This window comes from Macaca nemestrina, chromosome 4 (assembly GCF_043159975.1).
Source record: "Macaca nemestrina isolate mMacNem1 chromosome 4, mMacNem.hap1, whole genome shotgun sequence".
Classification (NCBI taxonomy): Eukaryota; Metazoa; Chordata; class Mammalia; order Primates; family Cercopithecidae; genus Macaca; species Macaca nemestrina.
Window position 1 is genome coordinate 20,692,206 of NC_092128.1, and position 15,035 is coordinate 20,707,240.

The 15,035-nt window shown below is 43.2% G+C and overlaps 1 long non-coding RNA gene across 2 annotated transcripts in view; it reads right to left on the reverse strand.

Annotated features, from left to right (window-relative positions):
- Positions 1-15,035, reverse strand: part of LOC105471314 (uncharacterized) — a 69,830-nt gene that overhangs the window by 21,673 nt on the left and 33,122 nt on the right. For both annotated transcript variants that reach the window (XR_011621925.1, XR_011621924.1), the window contains exon 2: positions 7,506-7,622. This is a non-coding gene — a long non-coding RNA (uncharacterized lncRNA). The remainder of the gene's footprint in view (positions 1-7,505; positions 7,623-15,035) is intronic.

Genomic DNA, 15,035 nt, shown 5'->3' on the forward strand with positions numbered 1-15,035 from the left:
CAGGGAAGCAGATAATTTAGTTAAAATGTCTCAACCTAATAAAGGAGCTGGGCAGGAGTGCTTAAAAGGAGTGCTTAAAAGAATGTTGTCCAAGTTGGCGCCAGAGTTGGGGAGTTTTAAGAGGTTTAGAAGCCTGGCCGTCAATATCCACAACAGTCATGGAGGCAAGGAAAACGAGCCCTTGTAAAGAAGGTAATGTGGAGTGGGTAGCCTCCGTTTTAAGAAGGGGATGGACTTACCCTTCACTGTAAGAGTTACCCAAAGCATCTGTGATGGTCCTGTAGGCTTCTGAGGCAATTGGAGAAGAGTCAGTCTTCAGCCACTAAGCCAAGATCATCTGGGAAGGAGTCAGAGAGCCTTGGGCCAGAGTTCCAGGGGCTCTGGGAGTGGTTGCTGGGTTGGATAGTCTGATTTCCAGTGGGGTCCCGCACAGATGGGACATGGCTTAGGAGGGATCCCAGGCTGCGGGCATTCCTTGGCCCAGTGGCCAGATTTCTGGCACTTGAATCAAGATCCTGGGGTAGGCAATCCTGGAGGAATGCCTGGCCACTGTGGTTCAGGCATGTGGAAGTTCTTGTGTGCTGGAGATGTGGCTGGGGTTTGTCTCACAGTGGAGGCAAGGAATTGCAATTCAGAAATACGTTGCTACTTGACTGTATGCCTTGAAGGCGAGGTTAATTAAGTCCTGTTGTGGGGTTTGAGGGCCGGAATCTAATTTTTGGAGCTTTATTTAATGGTGGGAGCGGATTGGGTAGTAAAATGCATATTGAAAATAAGGCAGTCTTCTGGCCTTTCTGGGTCTAGGGTGGTAAACGTCTAAGGGTTGTGGCCAAATGGGCCATGAACTGGCTTGAGTTTTTATATTTGATGAAGAAGAGCCTAAACGCTAACTGATTTGGGAGAGGTCGGATAAAGAAAAAGGAGCATTAACCTTGGCTATGGCTTCAGCTCCAGCCGCCTCTTTAAGAGGAAATTGTTGGGCAGGTAGGGGAGGGTAGTTGCAGAATGAAACTGTAAGCCAGACCGGGTGTGAGACGGGGTGATAAAAGGATTATAGGGTGGGTGAGTGGAGTCTGAGGAAGAGTTGGGACCTGGATCTGCCTGGCAAGGAGCAGCCTGGGGAGAAGGGGAGAGGTCAGATGAGTCCCTAGAAAAGGATTCAAAGGACTCAGAGCTTGGGGTGGAGACTGAAGGAACAGACAGGAGAGAAAGAATAAAGATTTGGGACAAGTCGCATTGGGAGCAGAGACTAGGGAGGGACCACTGTGTAAAAGAATGCCTGGACATCAGGCACCTCTGACCATTTGCCCATTTTTCAACAAAAATTATCTAGATCTTGTAGGACAGACAAATCGAAAGTTCCATTCTCAGGCCACTTGGAACTACTGTCGAGTTTGTATTGGGGCCAATTGGTATTGCAGAAGAATATAAGATGCTTAGATTTTAGGTCAAGGGAGAGTTGAAGAGGTTTTAAGTTCTTGAGAACACAGGCAAGGGAGAAGGAGGAGGAATGGAGGGCAGAAGGTTGCCCATGGTGAAGGAGGCAAGTTTAGAGGGAAGGATAGAGACATGGAGAAGAGGGTGGGGAGCAGCCTTGGGCTGCAGTGTGGGTGAGCAGCCAAAGCAGGCGTTCCCGAGTTGACTTCCCACCAAGGGTGTGTAGGTGAATGACCAAGGAAGGTGTCCCTGCAGTGATTAGACACCAATGGAGTGTGGTGAATAATCAGGCAGGCATCCCTGCAGTGACTAAACACCAAGGGAAGGCTGTCTTCCCGAGTCCGTGACCGGCGCCGGAGTTTTGGGTCCACGAATAAAATGTGTCTTCTTTGTCTCTAGTAGAGAGGAAAAAGAACTGGAATTGGAAGGACAGAGAGATTGAAGGGTAGCGAGAGAGGCTGGAGAAGAGAGTGAAAAGATCGCTTACCCAATCTGAAATTGGTGAGATGTTCCTTGGGTTGGTTGGTCTGAGGACCTGAGGTCATAGGTGGATCTCTTCATGGAGTGAGGGTGAGGACAGGGGACTGTTCTCCCGAAGGAGTCCCTCTGACCTGGTTATTCAGCACCAAATGTCTCACTCATCTGTGTGAAGAGATCACCAAACAGGCTTTGTGTGAGCAGCAAGGCTGTTTATTTCACCTGGATGCAGACGGGCTGAGTCCAAAAAGAGAGTCAGCAAAGGGTGGTGGGGTTATTATTTCTTATAGGTTTTGGGATAGGTGGTGGAGTTAGGAGCAATGTTTTGCGGGCAGGGGGTGGATCTCACAAAGTGCATTCTCAAGGGTGGGGAGAATAACAAAGAACCTTCTTATGGGTGGGGGAGATTACGAAGTACATTGATCAGTTAGGGTAAGGAAGAAACAAATCACAATGGTGGAGTGTCATCAGTTAAGGCTATTTTCACTTCTTTTGTGGATCTTCAGTTGCTTCAGGCCATCTGGATGTATACATGCAGGTCACGGGATACAATGGCTTAGCTTGGGCTCAGAGGCTTGACACTTATGCTGGATTCATTTATCTTGAAATGGTTGCAACCACAGTTGCAGACCTCAATCTATGGTACATATCAAGCAATTTAGCTTTTTATTGTCATGTCATGACTCTTCTCTGCTTCTTAGGAGCACTTTCAGCATCACTAGCGGCACTTTGTATGGGTCCAATTGTGTTGTTCAAGGTTTATAACATTGCACTAAACAAGATGAAAATACACAACAAATTTAAGAACTTAAGAGATTTTTTTTTTTTTTGAGACCGAGTTTCACTGTGGTTGCCCAGGCTTGAGTGCCTGGCGTGATCTTGGCTCATCGCAAGCTCTACCTCCTAGGTTCAAGCGATTCTCCTGCCTCAGCCTCCCAAGTAGCTGGGATTACAGGCGTGTGCTACCACGCCCGGCTAATTTTTTGAATTAAAAATTCAAAAAAAGAAAAAGTAAGAAAAATGCTTACTATGTTTCCCTTAATTACTAAGTTTACTAATTTTTTTTATTTTTTATTTTTGAGATGGAGTCTCACTCTGTTGCCTAGGCTGGAGTGCAGTGGTGTGATCTTGGCTCACTGCAACCTCCATCTCCTGGGTTCAGGTGATTCTCCTGCCTCAGTTTACTGAGTAGCTGGGACTACAGGCATGTGCCACCATGCCCAGCTAATTTTTGTATTTTTAGTTGAGACGGGTTTTCACTATGTTGGCCAGGCTGGTCTCAAACTCGTGACCTCATGATCCGCCTGCTTCAGCCTCCCAAAGTGCTGGGATTACAGGCATGAGCCACCATGCCCAGCCTACTAATTTTTTATATTAAAAAGAGTTAATGTCATTGTCATCTCCAGTGGTGCCAAATAAGGTTTTAATGCATTTGTTTTGTTTTGATTTGATCTCTTTTGGTTTAATCTGCACTTTGGCTCTTTTTTGAATATGTTAATCAACTCACAGATTTTTCACATGCTCTATACATTTCCATCACTTAGAGTGCAAAAGCACAGCTGCTCAGAGCAGCCTGAGGAATGTGAGGGATGCCGAACTTATCAGCCCCAGAGAGACATGAGCATGAGACTGCAGTCACATTCCCAGCACCCATCCCCTGGGCAATTGTTTACAGGTATTTTGTTTCTTCTTTCTTTCCCTGTAGTTTCCGGATAACTGATAAACTACCTGAAATGTTACTACAAGTTGCACAATGTGACCCTCACCCATTATTCTGGGATTTGTGATACAAGGACGAGGCACAGCCAGTCAGTAGCTTATGTTATTGTAATGAACCAATGTAAATTCTTGGTAAACTTAGAAATTTCCTCCTACGTTCTTTTTACTTCTTTAAAAACCCACTTGAAGGGCAACATTTCTAGGACTCCTGGGCTCTAGCTCTCAACCTTGACCCAAATAAACCCTCTACTTAATTTTGCCTCCGTTTCTTCTTCGGTCAACAAGAGTCATGCAAAAACTGTTGCAGCTTTGCTTTGACCAGAGACAGTTCTGTTTTTGTTTGTTTGTTTTTTGAGACAGAGTCTTGCTCTGTCACCCAAGCTGGAGTGCAATGGTGTGATCTCAGCTCACTGCAACCTCTGCCTCCCAGGTTCAAGTGATTCTCCTGCCTCAGCCTCCCGAATAGCGGCAATTACAGGCGTGCGCCACCACACCCAACTAATTTTTGTATTTGTAGTGGAGATGGGGTTTCACCTTGTTGTCCAGGTTGGTCTTGATCTCCTGACCTTGTGATCCGCCTGCCTCGGCCTCCCAAAGTGCTGGGATTACAGACATGAGTCACTGTACCCAGCTGCCACAAGTGTTTTTCTAAAACACAAACCTTGCTACTCCTTGTTTAAAAGCCTTGAACAGCCTTTCTCTGCCTTCAGGAGAGTCAACTCCTTGTACATATTCCAAGGCCTTTCCCGTCCAGGACGTCTTTTTTTAGAGATGAGTGTCCACCTAACACCCAAACCACTGCCTTCCACAATTCTGGATTTCATGGAAGAATCCATTTCCAAAATGTATTTGGGGAATGGCACCAGATATATTTAGTATACCCAACCCTCCTGGTCTTTAGGCAACAGGTCCCCTTTCTGTCCATCCTTACTTTTTCTCAGCCCTGAGACTCATTTCATGCATGACTCTAAATTACATGTAGAAGACAGACCTAGCTCAGAATCTGACTTGTGCATGAAAAGTTTGTCCCCAGATTTAGATCTATTATTGCACTTCTTACTAAACCTGGAGATGCTTAGTTTTCTTGCAGTTAATCTTGTATTGTGTCTCTATCCAGTAAGGAAGGAAGTGATGGAAGTGTATGGGACAGTGGGACAGGTAAGCACAGCTTGCAGGTTTGCTGTTTGTCAGTACATCAGTATTTAAAGTTTACAAATTTGGGGCCCATACTCTTGAATGTAAGTCTTTGACTTCTCATGGAGCCTGTGTATTTGCTCATGCAGTATTAAATTCCAGGAAAATCACTTCCCCTACTCTCCTAGGGAAATCCTGACAGCTTTTTCAAATCCTATTCAATGATAACCTCTTGCGTAATCATTCCTGCATACTGGTCATCTCCTCCTACCTATTTGCAATTAATAGAACCTCTTCTGTTTTCTCACAGTACTCTGATCATACCTCCACCATAACTTATCACCTTGTATGAGCCGTTCATCTCAGCTCTCACCCACTGCATTAGACGAGAGCTTCTTGAAGGCAGGAACTATATATTTTTCATCTCTTTTCCTCTTTCCCTGAGAACTGTTTTCAAGGGTAGCCTAGTAGGCAGCAACACAGATTGTGAAGTGTTGAAAGTATTTCTAGAGGCTGTAGAAGGAAACCACCCTTGTAGCTCATCTTACACTGCCTGTTACCTATTAAGAATATGTCAACCCAAAAGACACTGGCACATCCTTAGAATCCCATTCAGTCATTAATAGTCCAGCCAGGTGCAGTGGCTCATGCCTATAATCCCAGCACTTTGGGACACCAGTGTGGGAGGATCACTTGAGACCAGGAGTTCAAGACCAGCCTGGGCAACAGAACAAGACTTCACATTTACTAAAAATTTAAAAATTAGCCAGGTGTAGGCGAGGCGCAGTGGCTCACGCCTGTAATCCCAGCACTTTGGGAGGCTGAGGCAGGTGGATCATGAGGTCAAGAGATTGAGACCATCCTGGCTAACACGGTGAAACCCCGTCTCTACTAAAAAATACAAAAAAAAAAAAAAACTAGCCGGGCGAGGTGGCGGGTGCCTGTAGTCCCAGCTACTCGGGAGGCTGAGGCAGGAGAATGGCGTGAACCCGGGAGGCGGAGCTTGCAGTGAGCCGAGATCTGGCCATTGCACTCCAGCCTGGGTGACACAGCAAGACTCCGTCTCAAAAAAAAAAAAAACAAAAAACAAAAAACAAAAAAAAAAAAAAAATTACCCAGGCATAGTGGTGGGCACCTGTAATCCCAGCTACTCGGGAGGCTGAGGTAGTGGAATCACTTGAACCCAGGAGGTGGAGGTTGCAGTGAGCCGAGATCATGCCATTGCACTCCAGCCTGGTGACAGAGCGAGGCGCCATCTCAAAAAAAAAAAAAAAAAGAAACAAGAAAAAAGAAAAAAATTAGCCTGCTGTGGTGGTACGTGCCTATAGTCCTAGCTACCTGGGAGGCTGAAGTGGGAGGATTGCTTGAGACTGGGAGTTTGAAGTTGCAGTGAGCGCCACCACTGTGCTCCAGCCTGGGTGACAGTGTAAGACCCTGTCTCGAAAACGAAAAATAGTAATAATCCAGTTTGCCATCCTGTTGTATGAATATGTCTCCTAAGCAAGGCCTAGTGTGAGGTCACTGAGGTTTGCAGGTTTCCACTAATTTCGTTAAGTCCCAAAAGCAGGAGTGGTCTCAGCAAACATATAGCTTCCCCCTTTCATGCATCTAGTATAACTGAGCTAAGAGACAGTCTTACCTCTTGCTCTGAGTCTCTTTCAAGGTATTAATGTGATACTGGATCTCCCTCAAATCTTAATCCATTTATTCATTTATTTACCCTCAGTTCCTATTGTTTCTTCTTTCCATAAATACCCAAACATTTTCACCTTTGGAAGCTGACATTACAGTCTAGACCTGCTGCTGTGCTGGACCAGATTACAGGCAGCAACACTAGTCCCAAAAGGACCTCCCCCTCAGTCCACTTCCATTCATACAGGGTAAGGTGCAGAACTAGCAGGCTATTGTTATCACCAGGTAATATAGCTGCATTAACTATACGAAAATAATCCCAATCTAAGCCATTGGAACTCTTAAATTCTTTTGAGACTGAAAGGAATGTGAATTATGGGTCTGGGTCATGTGACAGGCAGCTGTAACCTAGGAAGCTATAAGCCTTTGTTTCTGTACTTACATATTAAGCTTTTCCCTTTACCTGTGTTGTTTTGTTTTAGCCAGGATTGGTGGGTACCTGTGTGTGTTTGTGTTTTAGCCAGGCGTGGTGGCAGGCACCTGTAATCCTAGCTATTTGAGAGGCTGAGGCAGGAGAATCGCTTGAACCTAGGAGGTGGAGGTTGCAATGAGCTGAGACCATGCCACTGCACTCCAACCTGGGCAACAAGAACTCTGTCTCAAAAAAATAAAGAAATAAAAAATAAAGTGGAAAGAAAATGAAAACTGGCTATAAATAAAAGTAAACCAGCCACTCAGAAAAAAAATCAAACTGTAGCTAATTTGTTGTAACTTGTAAACCAGCCTTGTATAGAAAATGTTGTAATTCTGTTAAATTTCTTTGTATTCTTATAAAAACAAGAGCTTAGCTTTTAACTTCAGAGCACTGACCCCACTTCTCTGGAGTGTGTGTTCTGGAATTGTTATTCCCAGCTTTTCACTTGAATAAATCTTTCAAACAGGATTCTGACCCTTTTGATTACCTCAGGTTGACAACTGTTAAACTCAAATTTTGCTAGGGGAGGGGGAGCATGGCAGAGAGGGCACAACCTACTCCCATTAGGCCCTTAGGAATTATGACATAAAATCTGAAAACATAGTTACAGTTTCTTGCTTAGAACTTATACCTGGCTGGGTGTGGTGGCTCACACCTGCAATCCTAGAATTTTCGGAGGCTGAGGTGGGTGCATTGCTTGAGTCCAGGATTTGAAGATCAGCTTGGGCATCATGGCAAAACCCCATCTCTACAAGAAAACACAAAAATTAGACGGGTATGGTGGTGAAGTTACTCAGGAGGCTGAGGTGGGAGGATCACTTAAGCCTGGGAGGTTGAGGCTACAGTGAGCCAAGATTGCAATACTGCACTCAAGCCTGGGTGACAGAGCGGGATCCTGTCTGAAAAGGTTGTAGTTGCAACCCTGGTTCTAGGCCCACTGTGTCAGGTACAAAAAGAAAATAAAACTGAAGTGATATGGAGAAGGAAAAGAAAATGACAGTTGTTATATCAACGTACTCCTCCCTTGGCAAGAATTGCATAGTCATACCAGCATCCTACTGATCCCCTTCCCCAGATCCACACACACGCGCGCGCACAGACACACACACACAAAACATACAAACAAAAAACAGGAAAATCCTGTAGTCCCAGCACTTTGGGAGGCTGAGACGGGCGGATCACGAGGTCAGGAGATCGAGACCATCCTGGCTAACACAGTGAAACCCCGTCTCTACTAAAAAATACAAAAAACTAGCCGGGCGAAGTGGCGGGCGCCTGTGGTCCCAGCTACTTGGGAGGCTGAGGCAGGAGAATGGCGTGAACCCGGGAGGCGGAGCTTGCAGTGAGCTGAGATCCGGCCACTGCACTCCAGCCTGGGCGACAGAGCATGACTCCGTCTCAAAAAAAAAAAAAAAAAACAGGAAAATCTAGTGGGGACACAGCTTTAGTCCCACCCATCGTGCATGTGAGCACAGACTCGTGAAGGTGCACACGCCATCCCTCAGGCTTCTATCACTCCTCATCCTTGTTTTAGAGAACCAATGTTTTCTTTTCTTTTTTTTTTTTCTAACCACTAGACCACCAGGGAGACAACCAATGTTTGTTATTGTTGTTTTAATAAGGAAAAGGAATTTATTTCTTACAGTTTGGGAGGCTGAGAAGTCCAAGGTCTAGGAGCTGCATCTGGTCAGGCCCTTCTTGCTGGTGGAGATTCTCTATAGAGTTCTGAGGTGCTGCAGGGCATCATGTAGCGGGGGTGCTGAGTGTGCTAATTGTTCATATCTCTCTTCCTTTTTTTTTTTTTTTAGCTGGAGTCTCACTCTGTCATCCACGTTGGAGTACAGTGGTACAATCACACTGCAACCTCTGCCTCTTGGACTCAAGCTATCCTCCTATCTCAGCCTCCTAAGTAACTAGGACTACAGGTACACACCACCATACCTAGCTAATTTTTTGTATTTTTTTTTGTAGAGATGAGGTTTTGCCATGTTGTCCAGGCTGGTCTTAGACTCCTGGGCTCAAGCAATCTGCCCATCTCAGCCTCCTCAAATGCTGAGATTACAGGGGTGAGCCATGGTGTCCAGACTCTTTTTTTTTTTTTTAATTTAACTTTTAAGCTCAGGGGTACATGTGCAGGTTTGTTATATAGGTAAACTTGTGTCATAGGGGTTTGTTGTATAGATTATTTCAAAACCCAGGTATTAAGCCTAGTGCCCATTAGTTATTTTGCTTGATCCTCTTCCTCTTCCCACCCTCCACCCTCCACCCTCCAATAGGATCAGGTGTGTGTTGACAACCAATGCGTTAATTGCCTATTTCACTTCTCTATCAAACCACTACTCTGAGGAGGATATCTCTACCCATTCTTGGGCATTATGTACAGTATGTTCTTTGGTCTGAAGGAATGATTTTTAGTTATCCAAATCCATGCAATATCTTCTGTTCTGTTTTTATTATCATTATTATTATTATAAAACATATCTACTCATTTCATGAACTCAGATGTCCACCTCAAGGGAGCCCACAGGCATGTGTGCTGTCAATTCTAGTCACCTTCTAAACCTGGAACCATTAGCTCTTTCTAATGGTCATTAATGGGTCCTGCTTCCAATGCCAGTTGCAAGCACAGATAGTGGCCTGTGCTTCTCACTCACTGGCTATAAATTGGGATTCCCATGCTCCCCTCCTGGGGTTCCATTAATTTTCTAGAGTGGCTCACAGAACTCAAGGAAATATTTATCTACATTTGCAAGTTTATTATAAAGGATATTGACACAGAAACAGATGAAGAAGTGCACAGAGCAGAGTAGAAGAGAAGAGGTTGCAAGCTTCCATGCCATCCCCAGGTGCACCACCCTCCAAAAACCTCTAGGTGTGCAGCTATCTGGAAGCTCCCAGAAATTGAAATTATTTTTCTTTGAGACCGAGTCTCACTCTGTCACCCAGGTTAGAGTGCAGTGGCACGATCTAGGCTCACTACAATCTCTGCTTTCTGGGTTCAAGCAATTCTCCTGCCTCAGCCGCCCCAGGAGCTAGAACTACAAGCGTGCTCCACCACACCCGGCTAATTTCTGTATGTTTTAGTAGAGACGGGGTATCACCATGTTGTCCAGGCTGGTCTCAAACTCCTGATCTCAAGTGATCTGCCCACCTCGGCCTCCCAAAGTGCTGCAATCACAGGTATGAGCCACTGCACCCAGCCAGAAATTGAAATTTTTGATGGAAACTAAAGGTCAGGCTTCCAGATAAAGGAATAAAATAACAGGATCTTAATCTTCATGTTTCTGACAACATGTTAGATAAACTGACATGAAGTTCTATAGGAAGATAAGATAATATCTTCAAAAAAAAGTCAATTGTAAGCTTTTGGTGCCCTTGAAGGTAACTTTTATGCAAAAAAAGATTATTTCAGGGGTCATTTTTATTTTACAATTCAGTATTTATTTTAGCAAGGTTAAAAATTCAAAAACTTTGTTCTTTCTTAGACATAAATTTGTAAATCTTATGCTATTTATAAATGCAAAAATTTAACAATTACTTAAGGATTTTTTATGCAATTAATTTTGTAATAATCTTAACTATCATCATAAAGTCAATATACTATAATTTCTTTTTTAATTATTTCAATTGTCTAATAAAAACAAGCTTTCCCAGGCACTTCTATAATTTATAAATCTAATGTGTTAAATTTTTACATGTGTGGAATGTGAATCTTAAATTACATTAAATATAATAAGCAGAAGTTACTCAATTACAGTTAAAAAAACGTAGAGATAGGCAGGTCTCAAAACTCCTGGTTTCACTATGTTTCCCAAGCTGGTCTTGAACTCCTGGGCTTAAGGATTCCTCCCACCTCAGCCTCCCAAAGTGCTAGGATTACAGGCATGAGCCACCCTGTCTGGCCTCAGTTACACATTTTAAACTATAATCCCAAGGCTATATGTAAATAAAGCACAAAAGTTGTTGGAACTCAAAACGCTTTAAGTCTTGAAAGAGATAGGACTATGATCTGAGTTGGGCAGCATGTAGTTGCAACTTCTGTTTCTCAGATTATATATTAACTCTGTTTCTCATTGTTCTTGTTCTGTAAATGACTAGGAAAGACAAGAGACCAGACCTAGTGTCCTAATCACTGACCTTTGTTACAGATTAACCTCCTTCTTTTTTTGTTCTGAGTTTTGTTAACTCAGACCAGATGGCGCAAAAGACCCCATGACTATTACATCTTCAGTATGGAACGTTAAATATACTTTTCCTGAAAGAAAAATACCATCTCAACCAATGAGATCATTGTAACTATGCATTAAGCCTTACATAGAAAGATGTTGAAATTCCGTTAAACTTCCCTTGTCTATATAAACAACCCCAGACATCTACGCTTCCGAACACATACTTCCATGAAATCTGTACTTCCAGGGTGGCTATCCCACAAGCTTTGTGCTTGAATAAACTCTACAATTAATCATATTTTCTGAACCTTGTTATTTAACATGGACAGCTGATATGTCCAATTACCTTCTAAAATGCCAAATACACATGCACAGGTTATTTCTAAATTTGATGCCAAAATATTAATTGTATTGGCTTGACTTACTTGTTTCTCTCTGTATTTAATTCTAAGTCTTCATGGTATTAAGTCAGCACACACTAATAAGACACATTTGGTGTTACCTTCTTGGTTGGCTAAAAATGTATATCAATCATAGATTTAATTGAACATGAGACGTAGAGCTGCAAACACCAGGGCAAATTTTTGCACAATATAGAATGCAGTATTGAGTCTTTTTCTATTGCCTCTGAGTTAGTAGTCTTAAATCCATGTCATTTAGATGGGGTAATGTCACAGTCCAGTGTTGTGGAACTTTTTCCTTAGTTCAGGTAAGAGCCAGGTCCTTATCACATGGCCATGAAAAATTAGGCTCGCAGATGATTTTAAGGGTGGGAATAATGGGATTTATTGGGAAAAAACCCTCTCTCACTACTCCTATTCAACATAGTTTTGGAAGTTCTGCCCAGGACAATCAGACAAGAGAAAGAAATAAAGCGCATTCAGGTAGGAAGAGAGGAAGTCAAATTGCCTCTTTTTGCAGATGACATAGTTCTATATTTAGAAAACCCCACTGTCTCATCCCAAAAACTCCTTAAGCTGATAAGCAACTTCAGCAAAGTCTCAGGATACAAAAGCAATGTGCAAAAATCAAAAGCATTCCTATACAGTAATAGTAGACAAGCAGAGAGCCAAATCATCAATGAACTCCCATTCACAATTGCTACAAAGAGAATAAAATACCTAGGGAATACAGATAACAAGGGACGTGAAGGACCTCTCCAAGGAGAACTACAAACCACTGCTCAAGGAAATAAGAGAGGACACAAATGGAAAAACATTCCAGCCTTGTGGATAAGAAGAATCAATATCTTGAAAATGGCCATACTGCCCAAAGTAATTTAGATATTCAATGCTATTCTTATTAAACTACCATTGACATTCTTCACAGAATTCAAAAAAACTACTTTAAATTTCATATGGAACCAAAAAAAGAGCCCATATAGCTAAGACAGTCCTAAGCAAAAAGAACAAAGCTGGAGACATCATGCTATCTGACTTCAAACTATACTACTACAAGGCTACAGTAACCAAAACAGCATGGTACTGGTACCAAAACAGACATATAGACCAATGAACAAAACAGAGACCTCAGAAATAAGACCACACATCTACAACCATCTGATCTTCAACAAACCTGACAAAAACAAGCAATGGGGAAAGGATTCTCTATTTAATAAATGGTGCTGGGAAAACTGGCTAGCCATATGCAGAAAACTGAAACTGGACCCCTTCCTTACACCTTATACAAAGATTAGCTCAAGATGGATTAAAGAGTTAAATGTAGGCTGGGCGTGGTGGCTCATGCCTGTAATCCCAGCACTTTGGGAGGCCAAGGCAGGCTGATCATGAGGCCAGGAGATGGAGACCATCCTGGATAACACGGTGAAACCCCATCTCTACTAAAAAAAAAAAAAAAAAAAAAAAAATTAGCTGGGCATAGTGGTGGGCGCCTGTAGTCCCAGCTACTCGGGAGGCTGAGGCAGGAGAATGTTGTGGACCCAGGAGGTGGAGCTTGCAGTGAGCCGAGATCACGCCACTACACTCCAGCCTGGGCAACAGAGTGAGACTCCATCTCAAAAAAAAAAAAAAAGTTAAATGTAAAACCTAAAACCATAAAAACCCTAGAAGAAAACCTAGGTAATACCATTCAGGACATAGGCATAGACAAAGACTTCATGATGAAAATGACAAAAGCAATTGCAACAAAAGCCAAAATTGACAAATGGGATCTAATTAAACTAATGAGCTTCTGCACAGCAAAAGAAACTATCATCAGAGTGAACAGGCAACCCACATAATGGGAGAAAATTTTTGCAATCTACCCATCTGACAAAGGTCTAATATCCAGAATCTACAAGAAACTTAAACAAATTTACAAGAAACAAACAACCCCATCAAAAAGTGGGCAAAGGATATGAACACTTTTCAAAAAGAAGACATTTATGCAGCCAACAAACATGAAACAAAGCTCAACATCACTAGTCATTAGAGAAATGCAAATCAAAACCACAATTAGATACCACCTCACCCCAGTCAAAATGGCGATTATTAAAAAGTCAAGAAACAATAGATGCTGGCAAGGCTGTGGAGAAATAGGAATACTTTTATACTGTTGTTGGGAATACAAATTAGTTCAACCATTATGGAAGACAGTGTGGTGATTCCTGAAGGAACCAGAAATACATTTGACCCAGCAATCCCATTACTGATATACATCCAAAGGAATATAAATCATTCTACTATATAAAGACACATGCATACATACGTTTATTGCAGCACTGTTCACAATAGCAAAGACATGGAACCAACCCAAATGCCCATCAATGATAGACTGGATAAAGAAAATGTGGTACATATACACTATGGAATACTGTGCAGCCATAAAAAGGAATGAGATCATGTCCTTTGCAGGGATATGGATGAAGCTGCAAGCCATCATTCTCAGCAAATTAACACAGGAACATAAAATCAAACACCGCCTGTTCTTACTCATAAGTGGGAGTTGAACAATGAGAACATATGGATGCAGAGAGGAGAAGAACACACACAGGCCTGTCGGGGGTGGGGGGGTGGGGGTCAAGGGGAGGAAGAGAATTAGAACAAATACCAAAACCTAGCTGATAGGTTGATAGGTGCAGCAAACCACCATGGCACACGTATGCCTGTGTAACAAACCTACACGTTCTGCACTTGTATCCCGGAACTTAAAGTTAACAAACAAACAAACAAACAAAGGCAGGGGAGGGGTTGGGAACAGGGACTCTCCGAAAGGCCAGAGTTCCTGCTAGTGTAGGCTTGTCACCTCACAGATTGAATTCCAGCTTCCACCCAGGAGGGTCCAAGCTCCTCCCCACTGCAAACATGTCGCAAACTTCTGTGACTCCACCCCAGTGCATATTCCTCTCAGTGCACACTCCTCCCAGTGCACAGGTCAGGTGAAGGCTCTGCCAGGGAGCCCTTCTCATCTGGCTGTCTCACCAGGATCCAGCTTCACTTATATTACTTAAAGACCAGCTCAGGCTGGGCGCGATGGCTCACTCCTGTAATCCCAGCACTTTGGGAGGCCGAGGCAGGCGCATCACTTGAGGCCACGAGTTCAAGACCAGCCTGGCCAACATGGTGAAACATCATCTCTGCTAAAAATACAAAAACTAGCCGGACATGGTGGCGCATGATTGTAGTCCCAGTTACTTGGGAGGCTGAGGCAGGAGGATCGCTTGAACCTGGGAGGCAGAGGTTGCAGTGAGCTGAGATGGTGCCACTGCACTCCAGCCTAAACAACAGAGTGTAACTTTGTTTTAAAAACAAACAAACAAAAGCTCAGGTTTGTCTGTAGCTTCCACCAAGGTTGCTAATTAGTTGTTTGGATTCAACTAATCTGTTGTATTTGTTATTCTATTCTAAATTATTTCTATGTTCTATCAATAAGACAACATTATATTTTTAGTAGAGATGGGGTCTCACCATATTGGCTAGGCTGGTCTCAAACTCCTGACCTCAAGTGATCCACCTGCCTGGGATTACAGGCGTGAGCCACTGCGCCTGACCAGA